The 15,959-nt window shown below is 44.2% G+C and overlaps 1 protein-coding gene across 3 annotated transcripts in view; it reads right to left on the bottom strand.

Annotated features, from left to right (window-relative positions):
• Nucleotides 1-6,838, bottom strand: part of LOC135913793 (ATP-binding cassette sub-family C member 2-like) — a 272,909-nt gene extending 266,071 nt beyond the window's left edge. For all 3 annotated transcript variants that reach the window (XM_065446481.1, XM_065446480.1, XM_070541305.1), the window contains exon 1: nt 6,745-6,838. The gene's annotated coding sequence lies outside the window, so the exon portion shown is untranslated. The remainder of the gene's footprint in view (nt 1-6,744) is intronic.
• Nucleotides 6,839-15,959: the final 9,121 nt, after the last annotated feature.

The following is a 15,959-nucleotide window of genomic DNA, read 5'->3' as shown; positions in this document are numbered from 1 at the left end:
TGCGTGAGAGAGGACTATACCAGCATCTGCATAATTGAATGCCAATAAGTATGGGAAATCAGTTGTTCGGAATACCGCAATGTAGAATAATTCACCCACATGCTGCGAGCTGGTAGACTCCTTGTTAGGCGAGATGGTTCGGTGAGATGGTGAGATGATTACCTCTCCGGAAGTGTATCAGTTGGTTCTGTGTTCAATCCCCAGTCCACGACGATTTATTCTTAAGATTCGAAGGGTAGTTTTCTAATCAAAAAGTTTTATCAGAGGAATTCATGTGCTTACTACCCGCAATTCACATTGTACTTAACGATCATAGTGCCGAGTTCTCTTGAGTGTTTTTGAAACAACCTATGTGCTACAAATGGTGTAGCCTTTGTCATGGCTTCTATTTTAGTGATTAGAGACGCTGCAATGGTGTTCAAGGTTGCTGGAGAAAAGAATAGTTAGTTAGTTAATTTGGGTTTAATGGCGCAAAAGCGACTGAGGCCATGCTGCGCCAGCCACAAGATATTAGGAATTCAAGTCTTAAAGCAGCACAAGCTGCGATACTTTAGAGTTTGTGTAAAAAATCAGTTTCTTCTAAAAAGCTGAACAAGTCAGTGAAGGGCACTAGCGGTTCATCTCCGAGTATTGATGCGGGGTGCAAAGGTATGTGTAAGTTGTAGAGATTTTGTAAAAGCCTTTGTCTCTGTGTTTCGATGTTTCGACATGTCATAATAATGTGCATTATGGTGAGAGGTTCATGACACTTCTCGCAAGTTGGCGGGTTCTCGTTTTGAAGTAGAAAATTGTGTGTCAGGTGTGTATGCCCGATTCGAAGTCTACATAGTATCACCTCATAGAAGCGTTGCTGGTGACTGCACGACTTCCATTCTCCAAGCAGGGGTTTTATTGTGTGTAACTTGTTATTTGTGTATGAGTCCCATTCTAGTTGCCACTTTGATGTCAGGGCCTTATGAATCGCTCGGATACTGTCTTTGTATGGAAGTGTTGTTTGTGTTATACCTTTGTGCGCAGCTATGAACGCGCATCTATCTGCTGATTCATTCCCTGGTATCCCGACATGGCTTGGGACCCAGCAGAATCGTATGGTTCTTCCGTATTCATTATAGGCCAACATGTTTAGGATATTACCAATTAGGGGTTCAGACGCGGAGTTAAGGTTTAGAGATCTGAGTGCGCTTAACGAATCGGTATATATGATTGCATTTATCTGCTTGTCGCTGGTTATTTTTTCTACTGCCGTCCATATTGCAAAAACTTCGGCGGTAAACACTGAAGAGAAATTATTTATTCGAATGCTATTTTGCCAATTTTTTGTTACGATCCCAACACCTACGTATTCTTGTTTTTGGAGCCGTCAGTGTAAAACTCCGTGTAATTTTTATATTTTTCTTGAATGGCTCGGAACTCTTGTATTATGTGTTCTTGTGGAATGTCTTTTTTCTTTAGATGTGTTAGTGTCCAGTCACATAGCTGTGAAAAGTTGTACCATGGTGGTAACCTTGGTGGCCTTTCAGCAACCTGCAGGGCCTCATGAGGAACGTCGTAATTTTGACAGTATTCTTCGTGTCGTAAGATTAGTGGCCGAATCATGTTTGGTTTGTTTGTGTAGTGTATCCGTGATTTGCACTGTGTTACGATGCTGTAGCATATATGTTGTGGTGATGATCGAATTCGTAATACATAGGAAAGTGTAAGTAGTGCTCTGCGTTGCTGTAAGGACGGCTCATTGCAGTCTACATATAAACTTTGGACAGGCGATGTTCTGTACGCACCGCTCGCCAGTCGTAGGCCAAGATTGTGAACTGGATCAAGTCGCTTAATGTAGGACTGCCTAGCTGCACCATAAACTACACTACCGTAGTCGAGAATGCTACGTACAAGAGACCGGTATATACGTAATAGACATGTTCGGTCAGATCCCCAGTGCTTGTGCGATAAAACCTTAATGATATTTAGTGCTTTATTTGCTTTTACCTTAGTTGAGTTAATGTGGGCAAGGAAATTAAGTTTTGTGTCAAAAGTTACACCTAAAAATTTGTAGTCTTCTTTGACCGGCAGCGTTGTACCATACAATGTGAGAACTGGAGTGCAGTGCAGACCTCGCTTCTGGGAAAAGAGAACTGTAACAGTTTTGTGTGTTGAAAACCGAAAACCATTTTTGTCGGTCCATTGTGTCAGATTATTTATCGTTATTTGTAGTTGTCTTTCGCAGGCGGGTAGATTTGAAGCGCGGCAAGAAACTTGCAAATCGTCGACATATAATGAGTGCATAACAGATGATGGGATAATTTTATTAATAGAGTTCATTTTGACTATGAAAAGTGTCGTGCTCAGAATGCACCCTTGTGGTACGCCATTTTCTTGTGTAAATGTGCGTGAAAGTGTTGTGCCGAGACGCACTTGAAATGTTCTATTTGACATGAAATTACATAGACAATTTAGCATTCTGCCGCGAATTCCCAGGTCAGCCAGGTCTCTTAGGATTCCATATCGCCACGTCGTATCATAGGCCTTTTCTAAATCGAAGAAAACCGTCAGACAATATTGCTTGTGTAGGAAGGTGTCACGTATTTCCTGTTCTAGTCGTACGAGATGGTCAATGGTGGAGCAACCCTTTTTGTATCCGCACTGGTGCATATCTATTAGGCGTCTTGTTTCAAGAATAAATGTGAGTCTTGTGTTTATGATGCTCTCATAGGATTTAGCTAGACAGCTTGTTAACGCAATGGGTCTATAGCTACTAGGGGATGTTGCGGGTTTACCAGATTTTAGAAAGGGCACTACTATCGCATTTTTCCAATCTGTGGGCATTACCCCAGACTCCCATATCATATTGAAAAATTTAAGAAGTGTCCCTACCGATTTCTGAGGTAAGTGTGCCAGCATTGTGTAGTGGACACGGTCAGGACCTGTTGCCGTTTTTTTACCGGCAGAGAGAACTCTGTTCAATTCCTGTATTGTGAGGGGGTTATTATACATTTCAGCTGAAGCCCCAGTGGTGGGCAGTCTCTGTTTCTCCGCCGACTCTTTATATTTTAAGAATGAATTTGAATAGTTTGCCGAGCTGGAAATGTTGTAAAAGTGTTCACCTAATGAGTTGGCCTGGTCCTGTAGTGTTGTATGTGTGCCTGGGCATGTAAGTAGTGGTACTGTGTAAGATGAGTACTCTCCTCTAAATTTCCTCACCTGGTCCCACATTCGTTTTGATGTTACCGTACTATTAATTGAAGAGATGTATTTCTGCCATGATGATTTTTCAGCATGTCTGCGAATGAACCGTGCTTTGGCTTTCGCTTGTTTGAAGGTTAACAGGTTGCTATAGGTGGGGTACCTTCGCAGGATTCCCCAGGCCTTATTTTGTGCTTTTTTAGCGTCGGTGCACTCCTTCGTCCACCAGGGGTTTAGCTTTTTGTGCACAATACCCGATGACTGGGGTATGGCCTTTTCTGCCGCACAGATTATAACCTCAGTGATTTTTTTATTAAGTTTGTCAATACTTAGCTCTGGGGAAAAGACATCTTCTAGTATCGCGTTCTCCATAAAGACCGGCCAGTCCGCGAGCTGTAATTTCCATCTACGTGGTCTAGTTACTAGGGTTTTTGGTGATGATAGGAGTTTGATGACTGCGGGTAAGTGGTCGCTGCCATATGACGTGTCGAGAGCTTCCCATTTAAGATCAGTAAAAAGTGAAGGTGAGCAAATAGCTAAGTCTAAACAACTAAAAGTGCGGGAAGTTGGTGAAAAGTAGGTCGGGGCGCCTGAATTTAAGAGACAGATGTCATTGGATAAAATAAAATCTTCAACCAACTGTCCTCTTTGGTCAGTTTTGACACTCCCCCAAGGGCGTCATCAATCCGAGGTAGGGGATACACGTCCTTTTTGGTAACCCTGTTAAGGTGACGATAATCCACGCAAAAGCGCCATGAGCCATCCTTCTTTTTTACCAGCACAACCGGTGACGCCCAAGGACTACATGACGGTTCAATAATGTTCTTGGCAAGCATTTTGCGAACTTCTGCGTGAATAACTTGACGCTCAGCTGGTGACACTCTATACGGGCGGCGATGAATAGGAGGGGCGTCGCCGGTATTAATGCGATGTTTGACAGCTGTAGTTTGGGCTAAAGGACGATCGTTGAAGTCAAAAATATCGTGGTAGGAAAACAGAACGCGGTAGAGTTCACGAGCGTGTTCGGAGGGCAAGTCGGGGGCAATCATTTTCCGGAAGTCAGCGATGGTACAATTTGTCGACTGCGATGGGAGAGGAGTATCGGATGAAGTGTCGTCTACTGCAATGGATGCTACTGAGTGATCCTCGAATGAACAAAGCTTGGCCAAAGACATCCCACGTGGCAGCACTTGTGTCGTCAAGCCAAAGTTGACCACTGGCAGGTAGACGCAATTCGCCGTAATAGATAAAACTGTATGGGGTACTGTGATCCCGTGTGTAAGGAGGACGTCTGGTATAGGAGCCGCGATGTAGTGACCGTCGGGGACTGGTGGGGATGACACTAGGTCAACGTAGGTCAGTGCCGAAGGTGGCAAGCGAACGAAGTCAGCGGAACTGAGGCGACTGGGGTGTGGTTCAGCAGGATCCAGAACAGGCAGGTCAAGGCGGAGAGTACTGGCGGAACAATCGATGAGAGCAGAATGGGCGGAGAGGAAGTCTAAGCCGAGGATGATGTCGTGGGGACAGTGGGCGATGACTGTGAATAGCACGATTGTTGAGCGATCGGCGAAGGAGACGCGGGCGGTACACATACCAATGACGGGGGCTGTTCCGCCATCGGCGACACGGACAACAGGCGTCGTGGCGGGCGTGATAATTTTCCTGAGCCGGTTACGAAGGTCAGCGCTCATTACGGACAAATGCGCCCCAGTGTCTATGAGAGCAGACTCAGAAACACCGTCGACTTGCACGTCAAGAAGGTTCAGATGAGTGGGCAAAGTCAGTAGAGGATTTGGCGGCGTAGGGGGCAATGCAGCGTCACCTCGAGGCGCTGCATCGTCTAGTTTTCCGGCTGGGAGCGGCGTCCGAAGGGAGTCGGCGAATAGGAGCGACGGGGCTGGGGAGAGCGAGATTGTCGTCGTTGGGGCGAAGGCGAACGAGAATAGGGGCGGTTCGTTGCAGGAGAATCATTGGCGGCATTATCGGAGCGTGCGGCATAGCGACGAGAAGGGCCACCTGAGGGGCGAGAGTAGGCAGTAGAAGTAGACCGGATCGGGGAACTCCAGCGACTACGACAGTGCCGAGAAATGTGCCCGATGCGATGGCAGTGGAAACAAATAGGCTTGTCGTCAGCAGTGCGCCATTCAGATGGGTTGCGGAAACGTGGTGGGTAAGAAGATGCGGGACGGGGCGAAATCGAAGCCGGGCGGGTATCAGGGCTATGGGCCGAGCAGATGGTGTGAAGACCCATGTTTTCAAACTCCTGGCGGACAACTGCCTGGATCAGTGAGACCGTGACTGCAGATGTGGGGGTGGGACTGGAGTCGAAGGCAGCCGGATAGGCGGCCTCGATCTCACGCCGGACGATCCTGGTAACATCGGCAGTGTTGTTGGGACGAGGAGCGTCGGCACAGGAAGATGTCGCTGGGGTGTTGGGCAGACGGGCAAACTGCTGGTCAATACGTCGGCTTTTGGCGAGTTCCAGGCGGCGGCACTCTTTTATAACAGCATCCACCGTGGCTACGTTGTTGCAAACGAGCAAGTTGAAGGCGTCATCGGCAATGCCTTTGAGGATGTGAGAAACCTTGTCTGACTCAGTCATGTGGGTGTCAACATTGCGGCACAGAGCCAAGACGTCCTGAATGTACGTGACGTAGGGCTCCGTTGACGTCTGCACACGACCGGAAAGCGCCTTCTGCGCGGCAAGTTGGTGACCGTAGGGGCTGCCGAACAAGTCTCGAAGCTTTTGCTTAAGCGAATCCCAACTGGTCAGCTCATCTTCGTGCGTCCGATACCAAACTCGAGGTGTGCCACCGAGGTAAAAGACGACGTTGGCGAGCATGATAGTTGGGTCCCACCGGTTATTGCGGCTGACGTGTTCGTAAAGGCTGATCCAGTCCTCGACGTCTTCCCCATCTTTTGCCGAGAATACGCCAGGATCACGGGGAGCGGAGAGGGTGATGTAGGTCGTCGAAGTGGCAGCAGGTGTCGGAGCCGGTGGAGTCGGGTTGGCGTCGCCGGGAGCCATGAAGGTAGGCTCGACGTACCGACCACTGCGAAGCTCCGTGACGAGGTACAGGGAACGTCCACCTCCACCAAATATGTTACGTAGGAAGACGCAGACGACAAGCTATGTACAAATATATTTACAAGGAAAATACGCTGGGCTTGGCCAAGAGGCAACAGCCCGCGCTAGCTTCTAAATCGTCGTCGTCGTCTTCACACTGCTGGCCTTTCGTGATCGCACATATTGTGCCGTAGCAATATTTTGCCCTGATATAAGTCACTTTTCCAATGTCCGTCAGGTTTAAGAACTTTCTCTTTCAAGTTTTATTAGTGCATATGTCAAAAGCGCGAGCTGTATCGTATTTGGTAGGCTTGATTACAAAAGTCAACTCTAGAGAAGCACGAGAAAACACTCCCTACTTGAGGTTTTGTGGAAGTATACCTCATTGTCTGTGCATATTCATGAAACAGTAACGCGTCATTTACGAAATAACACCGCTCCTGAAGTAAATCGTGCAGTTGAGAAACAACCGGGAGTGGTAAATTCCAAATTAAGAGACTCACCAATGCTCTACATTGAGATGCCTGTACACATTCTTCAAATGATGCTGGGCAAGTGCCGGCCTTTGCGGTGAACCGATGCGGTTTTGGATGTCGGAATCGTGCTAATGGTGTGCTCTCATCTGTGCAGTTGTTTTTGCTGCTGCAATAAGAATATCCAGCTGCGCTTTGCAGCCTTGCGCGGCAACCATTTGAAAATGTCACTGGCATCGGCAAACCTCTGAGCTCGCGGAGAAACAACTGCTGATGGTTGCGAATCAAATGCTGTTTACGGAGAGGCGGACGTAAAACACATGCCGGAAACAGTGTCGGCACGCATGGCATACAAGTAAGCATAGAGAGGCATAACTTCAGCGTAGCCAAATGAGCACAATTTTTTACACGCGCAACGCAATAGGTTTATAGCACAGACGCAAAAAAAATGTTTAGGCAAGAAACCTTGGCGGAGGAGCCTCTAGGCCTGGTGGTAGAATGTGGTGGACAGGCCAAGTCGCAAAGCCTGTTCTTGCAGGAAGGCGTTGGCTGTCCCTCGACTGGTCGCCATGGTTGGGCGACGTCTCGGCGGCTCGAGTTCGACACCCAATAGCATATCCTGAACGTCCATTCTAGATGGCCGCCTTCCTCTTAAGCACTTTCCTGTATTTATGCGTTTTACCAATGCGCTTCAACTTTTTTTTCACTTCAGAGCTTCGTAGTCACGCAGCGACTATCCTCATCCGAGCTCCATAGTTTTCCACGATTGGTTTATTTTTCATTTTTATTGCGGAGCATATTTCGCCGCGTCACAGTCACTTTGCGGTAGGTCGGCGCGTATGTCGTTAAGTAAACAGGTATATTGTCTCTGTCGCACACATCTGACTTCTCTAAGAACCAGAAATGCATGATCGAGAGTGGAGTTGAACCTTTGCCTTCGAGCATAGCAGCCGAATGCGCGACCCAGTAGGCCACGACCGCTTTATGTTCGTGTCGTGCCACAGCCGACTAGCTATTTCAGACAGACTCCGCTAGGAGGCCATAACGTTACAAAATATGAGTTTAGGCTGTCTATAGAAAGTCTATAAACTTCTTGTAGACGACTTTGCCTTTTCATAGATTTGGTTTTTGTGGAAACAAGGCCTACACAAACTGTCTCTTGACAAAACGTGATATGGTTTCTATTTCATTTTGTCTACTCGCATTCCATAGTGGGTCTATAGAAAAAAGTCGATAAGGTGTTTATTTTTTGTGTACGTCCCCTCTATAGACTACCTAAAGACGAAATTCGATACAGTCTCTATATTTCTTCATTCTTTGTCTATGAATTGTCCATAGAATAAAGTCGACAAGATGTTTGTTTCTTTTTTTCTACTTCCGCTCTATAGACTAGCTATAGACGAAGGTCGATACAGTTTTTATTTAGTTTTGCTTCTTCTTTGTCTATAGACTGTCTAGAGATGAGAGTCGATAAGGTTTCTGTTTATTTTTGTCTACTCACGGTTTATAGATTGTCTATAGAAGAGAGTCGGCAACATGTTCGTTTCTTTTTGTCTACTTCCGCTCTATATACTAGCTATATACGAAAGTCGATGCAGTCTCAATTTAGTTTTGTTTCGTCTTTGTCTATCGACTGTCTAGAGATGAGAGTCGACAAGGTTTCTATTTCTTTCTCTCTACTCATGGTTTATGGTCTATGGTCTATAGAACAAAGTCGACAACATGTTCGTTTCTTTTCGTCTACTTTCGCTCTATGGACGACTCTAGACAAACGTTGATACAGTCTTTATTTATTCTTGCTGATAATTCGTCTATAGGATGTCTATAGACGACAGCCAAAGACGGGTTCATTATTTTTGTGTACAGCCAGTTCATAGATTGTCCATAGACTAAAGCTGAGAAGTTCTTTCCTTCTTTTTCTCTGCATCCGATCTATTGACTGCGTGTAGACAAAAATCTGTACAGTCTCTATTTTTGCTGCTTATTGGTCGATAAACTGTCTACAGGCGAGAGTCGATAACGTATTGATTATTTTTGTCTATGCCCTGTTTATAGATTGTCTATAGACTGTCTATAGACGACAGTCGATAAGGTGTACACTTCCTTTTGTCTATTCCCAGTCTACAACATTCTTCCCAAGTACGGACATGAACGCACACACACGTAATCATCATCAGCCTGGTTACGCCCACTGAAGGGCAAAGGCCTCTCCCATACTTCTCCAAATACCCCGGTCACGTACTCATTGTGGCCATGTCATCCCTGCAAACTTCTTAATATCACCCACCCACCTAACTTTCTGCCGCCCCCTGCTACGCTTTCCTTCCCTTGGAATCCAGTCCGTAACCCTTAATGACCATCGGTTATCTTCCCTCCTCATTACATGTCTTGCCCACGCCCATTTCTTTTTCTTGATTTCAACTAAGATGTCATTAACTCGCGTTTGTTCCCTCACCCAATCTGCGCTTTTGTTATCCTTTAACGTTACACCGATCATTCTTCATTCCATAGCTCGTTGCGTCGTCCTCAATTTAAGTAGAACCCTTTTCATAAGCCTCCAGGTTTCTGCCCCGTACGTGAGTACTGGTAATACACAGCTGTTATACACTTTTCTCTTGAGCAATAATGGCAACCTGCTGTTCATGATCTGAGAATGCCTGCCAAACGCACCCCAGCCCATCCTTATTCTTCCGATTATTTCGGTCTCATGATCCCGATCCGCGGTCACTGCTTGCCCTAAGTAGATATATTCCCTTACAACTTCCAGTGCCTCACTGCCTATCGTAAACTGCTGTTCTCTTCCGAGACTGTTAAACATTACTTTATCTTTCTCCAGATTAATTTTTAGACCCACCCTTCTGCTTTGCCTCTCCAGGTCAGTGAGCATGCATTGCAATCGGTCCCCTGAGTTATTAAGCAAGGCAATATCATCAGCGAATCGCAAGTTACTAAGGTATTCTCCATTAACTCTTATCCCAACTTCTTCTCAATCCTGGTCTCTGAATAGCTCCTGTAAACACGCTGTGAATAGCATTGGAGAGATCGTCTCTCCCTGCCTGACGCCTTTCTTTATAGGGATTTTGTTGCTTTCCTTATGGAGGACTACGCTGGCTGTGGATCCGTTATAGATATCTTTGAGTATATTTACATACGGCTCGTCTACACCCTGATTCCGCAATGCCTCCATGACCGCTGAGGTTTCGATTGAATCAAACGCTTTCTTGTAGTCAATGAAAGCTATATATAAGGGTGGGTTATATTCCACACATTTATCTATCACATGATTATATATATATATATATATATATATATATATATATATATATATATATATATATATATAATTTAGCAAAAGCTGGTCCACCAGCCGAAACGTGTCAGAAATATATCGTGCAAAAGTCAACGAATATTCTTCATTTTCTCTGAAATTGCAATTCTGAATCTGAAGCCAGTGTCATTATACACGGTGTCCCAACTAAGAAGGACGCAGCAAGATTTTACAATATGCAAATGCCACGTAGCTAGTCAGAAGCAAGGTAATTTTGTTTGCCGTCATGTGGAGATACCAAGATTACGTCTTCATTCAGCCAAATTATATATTTACTTCTAATTAATTATTATTCATCTTCTATATATAATAATTAGATGAATATTGTCAATTATAAAACTGTGGAGCAACATGAGAAACTCCCGATACAACTTTCTTTTGCTCCATACGTGCTACATAAAAGTGTTTTTCCGAGCTCAAAGAAGCCCACGAATGCACGCAAAATTGTCGTGCGACTGGCCGCTCGAAGCACTTTGCGCGCATTCACGGGCTTCTTTCAAGCTCAGAAAAACACTTTGATGTCGCACGTGTTGAGCAACAGAAAGCTGTATCGGGAGTTTCTTATGTTGCTCTAGAATTTTCTCATTAGGACTTTTGATCTAGTTATAATAATTGATAAGTTCAATAAATAATTAAGACGAATTCTCTAATCAGCGGGAATACAATAATAATTTGAGTATCTCCAAGCGAAGGCAAATGACATTACTTTGGTTCTGTCCAGCTACCTAGCATTTGCATATTTTAAAGTTTGGCTCAAATTAAGTGAAACATCCTGTATACTTTACAATTAGAATTATTCTCTCCGGTTTCCATATCACCGCCGATGAAAGCCATAGGGTGGGACGCCACCAAATGCCATGCTAACTTGAGCGAACAGCCCATATACCTATTGTGGTAAGGCGTGAGTTGAACTAAGAAACAGCCGATACTGTAAATTCTTCAGGTTTCAATGCCGTCGAAAGGTTGTCTACAGACAAAAGTTGTGAATCTCGGCACAACCCGTGTACGCTGTAACCAAGCGCAGGTACCGGCGGATAACACGGAGCTGCGTTAGATATAAGCCACTGGAGTTGTGTACTGCTGAGTTTGCCTTAGAGCCTATTTGTAGACTTTAGTATCCACATAGTCATAGCAGAGAGTTTTCATTAATTCGCGGTGGGGTCCGATCAGCTTTCCGAATATATGTATATATATATATATATATATATATATATATATATATATATATATATATATATATATATATATATATATATATATATATATATATATGTATTGTCGCGAGCTCTCGTAACAAACGGTAGAATGAGCGCGAATGACAACATAGACGGAGGGTGGGGCAGGAGGACGACAACGTTCGGCGCGGTACCCTTGAACTGCTCCCGGATATATATATATATATATATATATATATATATATATATATATATATATATATATATATATATATGCATATATATATTGGCGGCCTGCTCTTGCTGCCATTTGCAGATCCCAAGGCCAGGATCATGTTTTCCTTCTGCTCATTCGAGAAACCCATGGCGACTGGGACGAAACAAAACGCACCTTTAAACCTTCGCACTGACGTTGTCAGTTCGGTTTCGTGGTGATAAGTCATGTGGGGAAAAAACATCCGTGCGCTTTATCTACGCTATGACAACAGCTATCACAGCTAGCTTGTTTCCAACTAACACCAAACGCGACGCGTTACTTCGGCCGGGGCACGGCACATAAGGCAGTAGCTCGATCACGATGTTTTTATTTACTTCCTTTATTTCGTTCTGAATAACTCAAAATTAAAATTTTGAGGTTTTACGTCCCAAAACCACTTTCTGATTATGAGGCACGCCGTAGTGGAGGACTCCGGAAATTTCGACCACTTGGGGTTCTTTAATGTGCACCTAAATCTAAGTACACTGGTGTTTTCGCATTTCGCCCCCATCGAAATGCGGCCGCCGTGGCCGGGATTCAATCCCGCGACTTCGTGCTCACCAGCCCAACACCATAGCCACTGAGCAACCACGGCGGGTGGGGATCACTCAGGCGGAGCCTGCTCGAGGGCACTGCTTTTTGATCCGGGTTGAAGCACATTCACGTTGTATTCACCATATTTCGTGCTGTTTATTTATCAGTCAGAAAAAAAATTGTACGCAATTAGTACATCGCTGAATATACCGCAGTTAGATGTCGCTTGGCTGTACCTTCAAATTCTCATTGACACTTTAAAGAGTTATGATAGTACGTCTGGAATTAAATAATTACAATCAATTACCTAATTCAATCTTAATAACGAAAAAATTACTTGCAGCTACTCCACTGTACTGTAAACAATGCGCACTAGGTTTTCTTCGAGTAACGCAATTGCTCTATTTTGAAATCGGGGCGCATGGCAGTTAATTGGGACACCGCGTTTATATTTATGACCTTTGCATGCAATTGACAATGTTTCCATCCCTTGTAAATGTTGTAAGTTATTAAAAGTTATTTTTTTAAGATTCATTAGCATTGCTTACTGGAAAGAGAGGCAATACTGAGACACAGTACGTTCACTTGCATTTCACACGCCATTGTCAAATGTTTCCGCCGAAGGGGTCACTGAAGTCTTATAGGTTTGTCTCATGGTCAAAAAGTACGCAATGCAATCTGAAGCGTGGTGAACATACGGCAACATATTCATTCTCTAGGCATTGGATATCCATGCCTTTAGAAATAATTTTGAACTGACTACCGCCATCTCTTTCAATAAATAATAAACTTTATCCTGTGTGTACCGTTAAATATATTGTGTACGTACATGGTGTTTACAGTGGAAATTTAAAACAATGTTGAAGTGAGAAAATACGGATGAGGAAGCCGCCGCTGGTGAGGGCTTCTAATGTGCTTGTCCTCCTACTGTCAGGATTTGCAGAAATAAAGCGAAAGTATGAATTAAAGGCCGTGCACGCCCGCGCCAACAATGATGCAGTAGGCTGTTAGCTCCAGCAAAATTTCAAGTGAAAAGGCCGAGGAAAATCAAAAGAAGCCTCAAATGATGTGGGTGACACAGTTCTGGCAAGGGAATTTTAGGTGTGTAGCGGGGGCGGGCGGGGGGAGACTTCGGCATCGCCCGGTGGGAGCTCGCCCCCCCCCCCCCCGGAATACTCCAGAGGGCACTCGGGCCCCGGAGCACCCTTGTAGTCGGCGCGTATGCACATGCTGCAGAACTCCGAATTTGTTGACCACATCGTATGACCTATGTAGTCGCTCTCGGCAACACCAAGACAGTCTTCACAGCTGTCACAGCATGATTTTTCCGGCAGTAGCATAGAGAAAACGCCGATCCAATCATGATGATGAATATTATGAACACCAACTTTAGTTGCAAGCAGATTCACAACAGGCATCAAGTTAACGGCACGGAGGCTCGTAATTTTGCAGCTGACAACGCAGACTTTGGGAGTGTGCGATGAAACGTTGTGGTGCACGCGTTGTGTGTCGTCCGAATTCTCAGATAGCTTTAACGTTGTCCTCATATCTCGGCTGCATCACTAACATCGGCTGGTTTTTCGTTGACTGAAATCCTGCACTATAAGCTCATCAAAGTTTCTCATTCCCTTAAAGCATGGCCAAATCCTCTGAGCCCACCCAGTCCTTCGCAGGCGGTATGCTGGTGCGGCCGAGCATATGCGTACATCATTACTGTATTGATTGCTTTGACCGATCATCGGAACAGAAAATTTGCACTAACATGTGTGCTAGTATCCCATTTGCCGGTGCGTTGGAAGATGTGCCAGAAATGCACTCTATTACTCATCCTCTTTGGCCATAATGCAAGCGCCTGACTGGCCTTGTAACGACATTGAATTGCTGCTTCGTGATTTAAATTTTGCAAAAGCTGTGGGCCCTGACTGTTTACCCAATTTTATGTTGCAGTCTTGCTCTCATATAGTGTCAATGTATTTGAAAATTATTTTTGAGAAGTCCTTGGAACACAGTTCACTTCCGGCTGATTGGAAAATGGCATCGGTTGCTGCTATACATAAAACTGGCCCGCGCAACATTATTAATAACTACCGTCCCATTTCACTAACTTCTGTGTGCAGTAAAGTTCTAGAGCATGTTTTATATACTGCAGTAGTCAAACATATAGATAGTAATTATTTATTTAACCCAAATCAGCATGGATTTAGGCGAGGATTATCATGCGTCACACAACTAGTAGAGTTCACACATGTCTTAGCGGCAGCCCTGGACGACAAATCATCGGTCGACTGTATTTTTCTTGACTTTCAAAAAGCGTTCGACACCATTTCACATTACCTGTTACTGCAGAAACTAACCAGTTTTAATGTTAATCCCCAAGTTATTGCGTGGATCGCCGAATATTTACGCGAGAGGCGACAATATGTAGTCGTAAACGGCAAACAATCTGCAATAAGTAATGTAACGTCAGGGGTACCTCAGGGATCAGTTCTGAGGCCCCTTCTTTTCCTACTTTATGTCAATGACGTTAATGAAAATGTACAGTCCCATATTAGGTTATTCGCAGATGACTGTATATTATACCGTAAGGTTACATGTGAATGTCACTGCTTCGTAATTCAAAACGACTTATATGCCATACACGAGTGGTGTGAGCGATGGGAAATGAAACTGAATCTCGAGAAAACGGTGTGTATGAGGTTCTCCAGAAAAAAAAAATCCTGAAAAATTTGAATATACGATAAACCACTGTCCAGTAAAAATGGTGTGTGAATATAAATACCTAAGCGTTTACTTTTGCCCATCTTTATCATGGAATCGGCATGTGGATTATACCGTAGGCAAAGCTTGTCGGAGCTTGGGATTTTTACGACGAAATACACGTGCGTTTCCACAACAAACCCGGGAGCTACTATATAAATCATATGTAAGATCTGCGCTCGAATACGCATGCCCTGTGTGGGATCCTTCATCAGTAACCGACAAAGAAAGAATAGAAAAAGTTCAGTCCATGGCGGCAAGATATGTACTAGATATAGCAATGTATTACAGGCAATTTAGTGCAACTAAATCTAAGGCAATGCTAAGCTGGCAATCTCTCCAGCACCGAAGAGCGTCGTTTCGACTGAAGCTTTTGCACAGCATATATCACTCTCAAACTCGAATTCCGCGTGACGTGTACATAAACGAGCCTCACTACACATCAGCACGCCAAGATCATGAACAGAAGATAAGAGAATACAAATGTAATACATCGGCCTTTAGCAGCTCGTTTCTCCCAAGGACCATCAGTCAGTGGAACCGACTTCCTTCCTCAATTGTAGGAATTTCTTGTCCTAACAAGTTCTTTTCTGCATTAAAAGCAATAGAATCTTTTGATCCCTAAGGCTTGGTAAATATCCCGTGTACGTCTAGCAATCATCATGACCTATAAACAATCCCAGCTGCAAATTACATTTTCTTTTAGTGCGTTTTTTCACCTTGTCGCACTGTATCTTAATCACTGCATTGTTTCTTTTTTTAAAAACCTTTTATTCGATTGGCTTTCTTTTTCTTTTTCATTATGAGTCTCTGTAATCATTGTGCTTTATGCACTCTTTTTTTTCCAAATGGGACATGTGACATCTGCGACGTGCCTGTTTCCGATATGGCTGTGTGCAACTTAGCTGTGTGCTTTTCTTTTTTTTTCTCTTTTTTGTTTTGTCGGCCTATAATAATGTGTTGTTGACTTACACAAATCTATGCAAACCTGCAATTTTGATGCTTGTTTTTCATCTGTACCCCCCCCCTTTAATGCCTGAATGGGCGCTGTGGGTACTAAATAAATAAATAAATAAAATAAAATAAATTTACAAACAATGCATTCATCCAAGTGTGTGTTCCAGTTCCATACGATAACGAACATTCATGCAATACAGCGCGCGAACGCATTTCCTTCATCCTTGGAATAAACTGT

This window comes from Dermacentor albipictus, chromosome 6 (assembly GCF_038994185.2).
Source record: "Dermacentor albipictus isolate Rhodes 1998 colony chromosome 6, USDA_Dalb.pri_finalv2, whole genome shotgun sequence".
In the NCBI taxonomy this organism is placed as follows: Eukaryota; Metazoa; Arthropoda; class Arachnida; order Ixodida; family Ixodidae; genus Dermacentor; species Dermacentor albipictus.
Note: the sequence above shows the minus strand (reverse complement) of the source record. Positions and strands in the feature narration are given on the sequence as shown.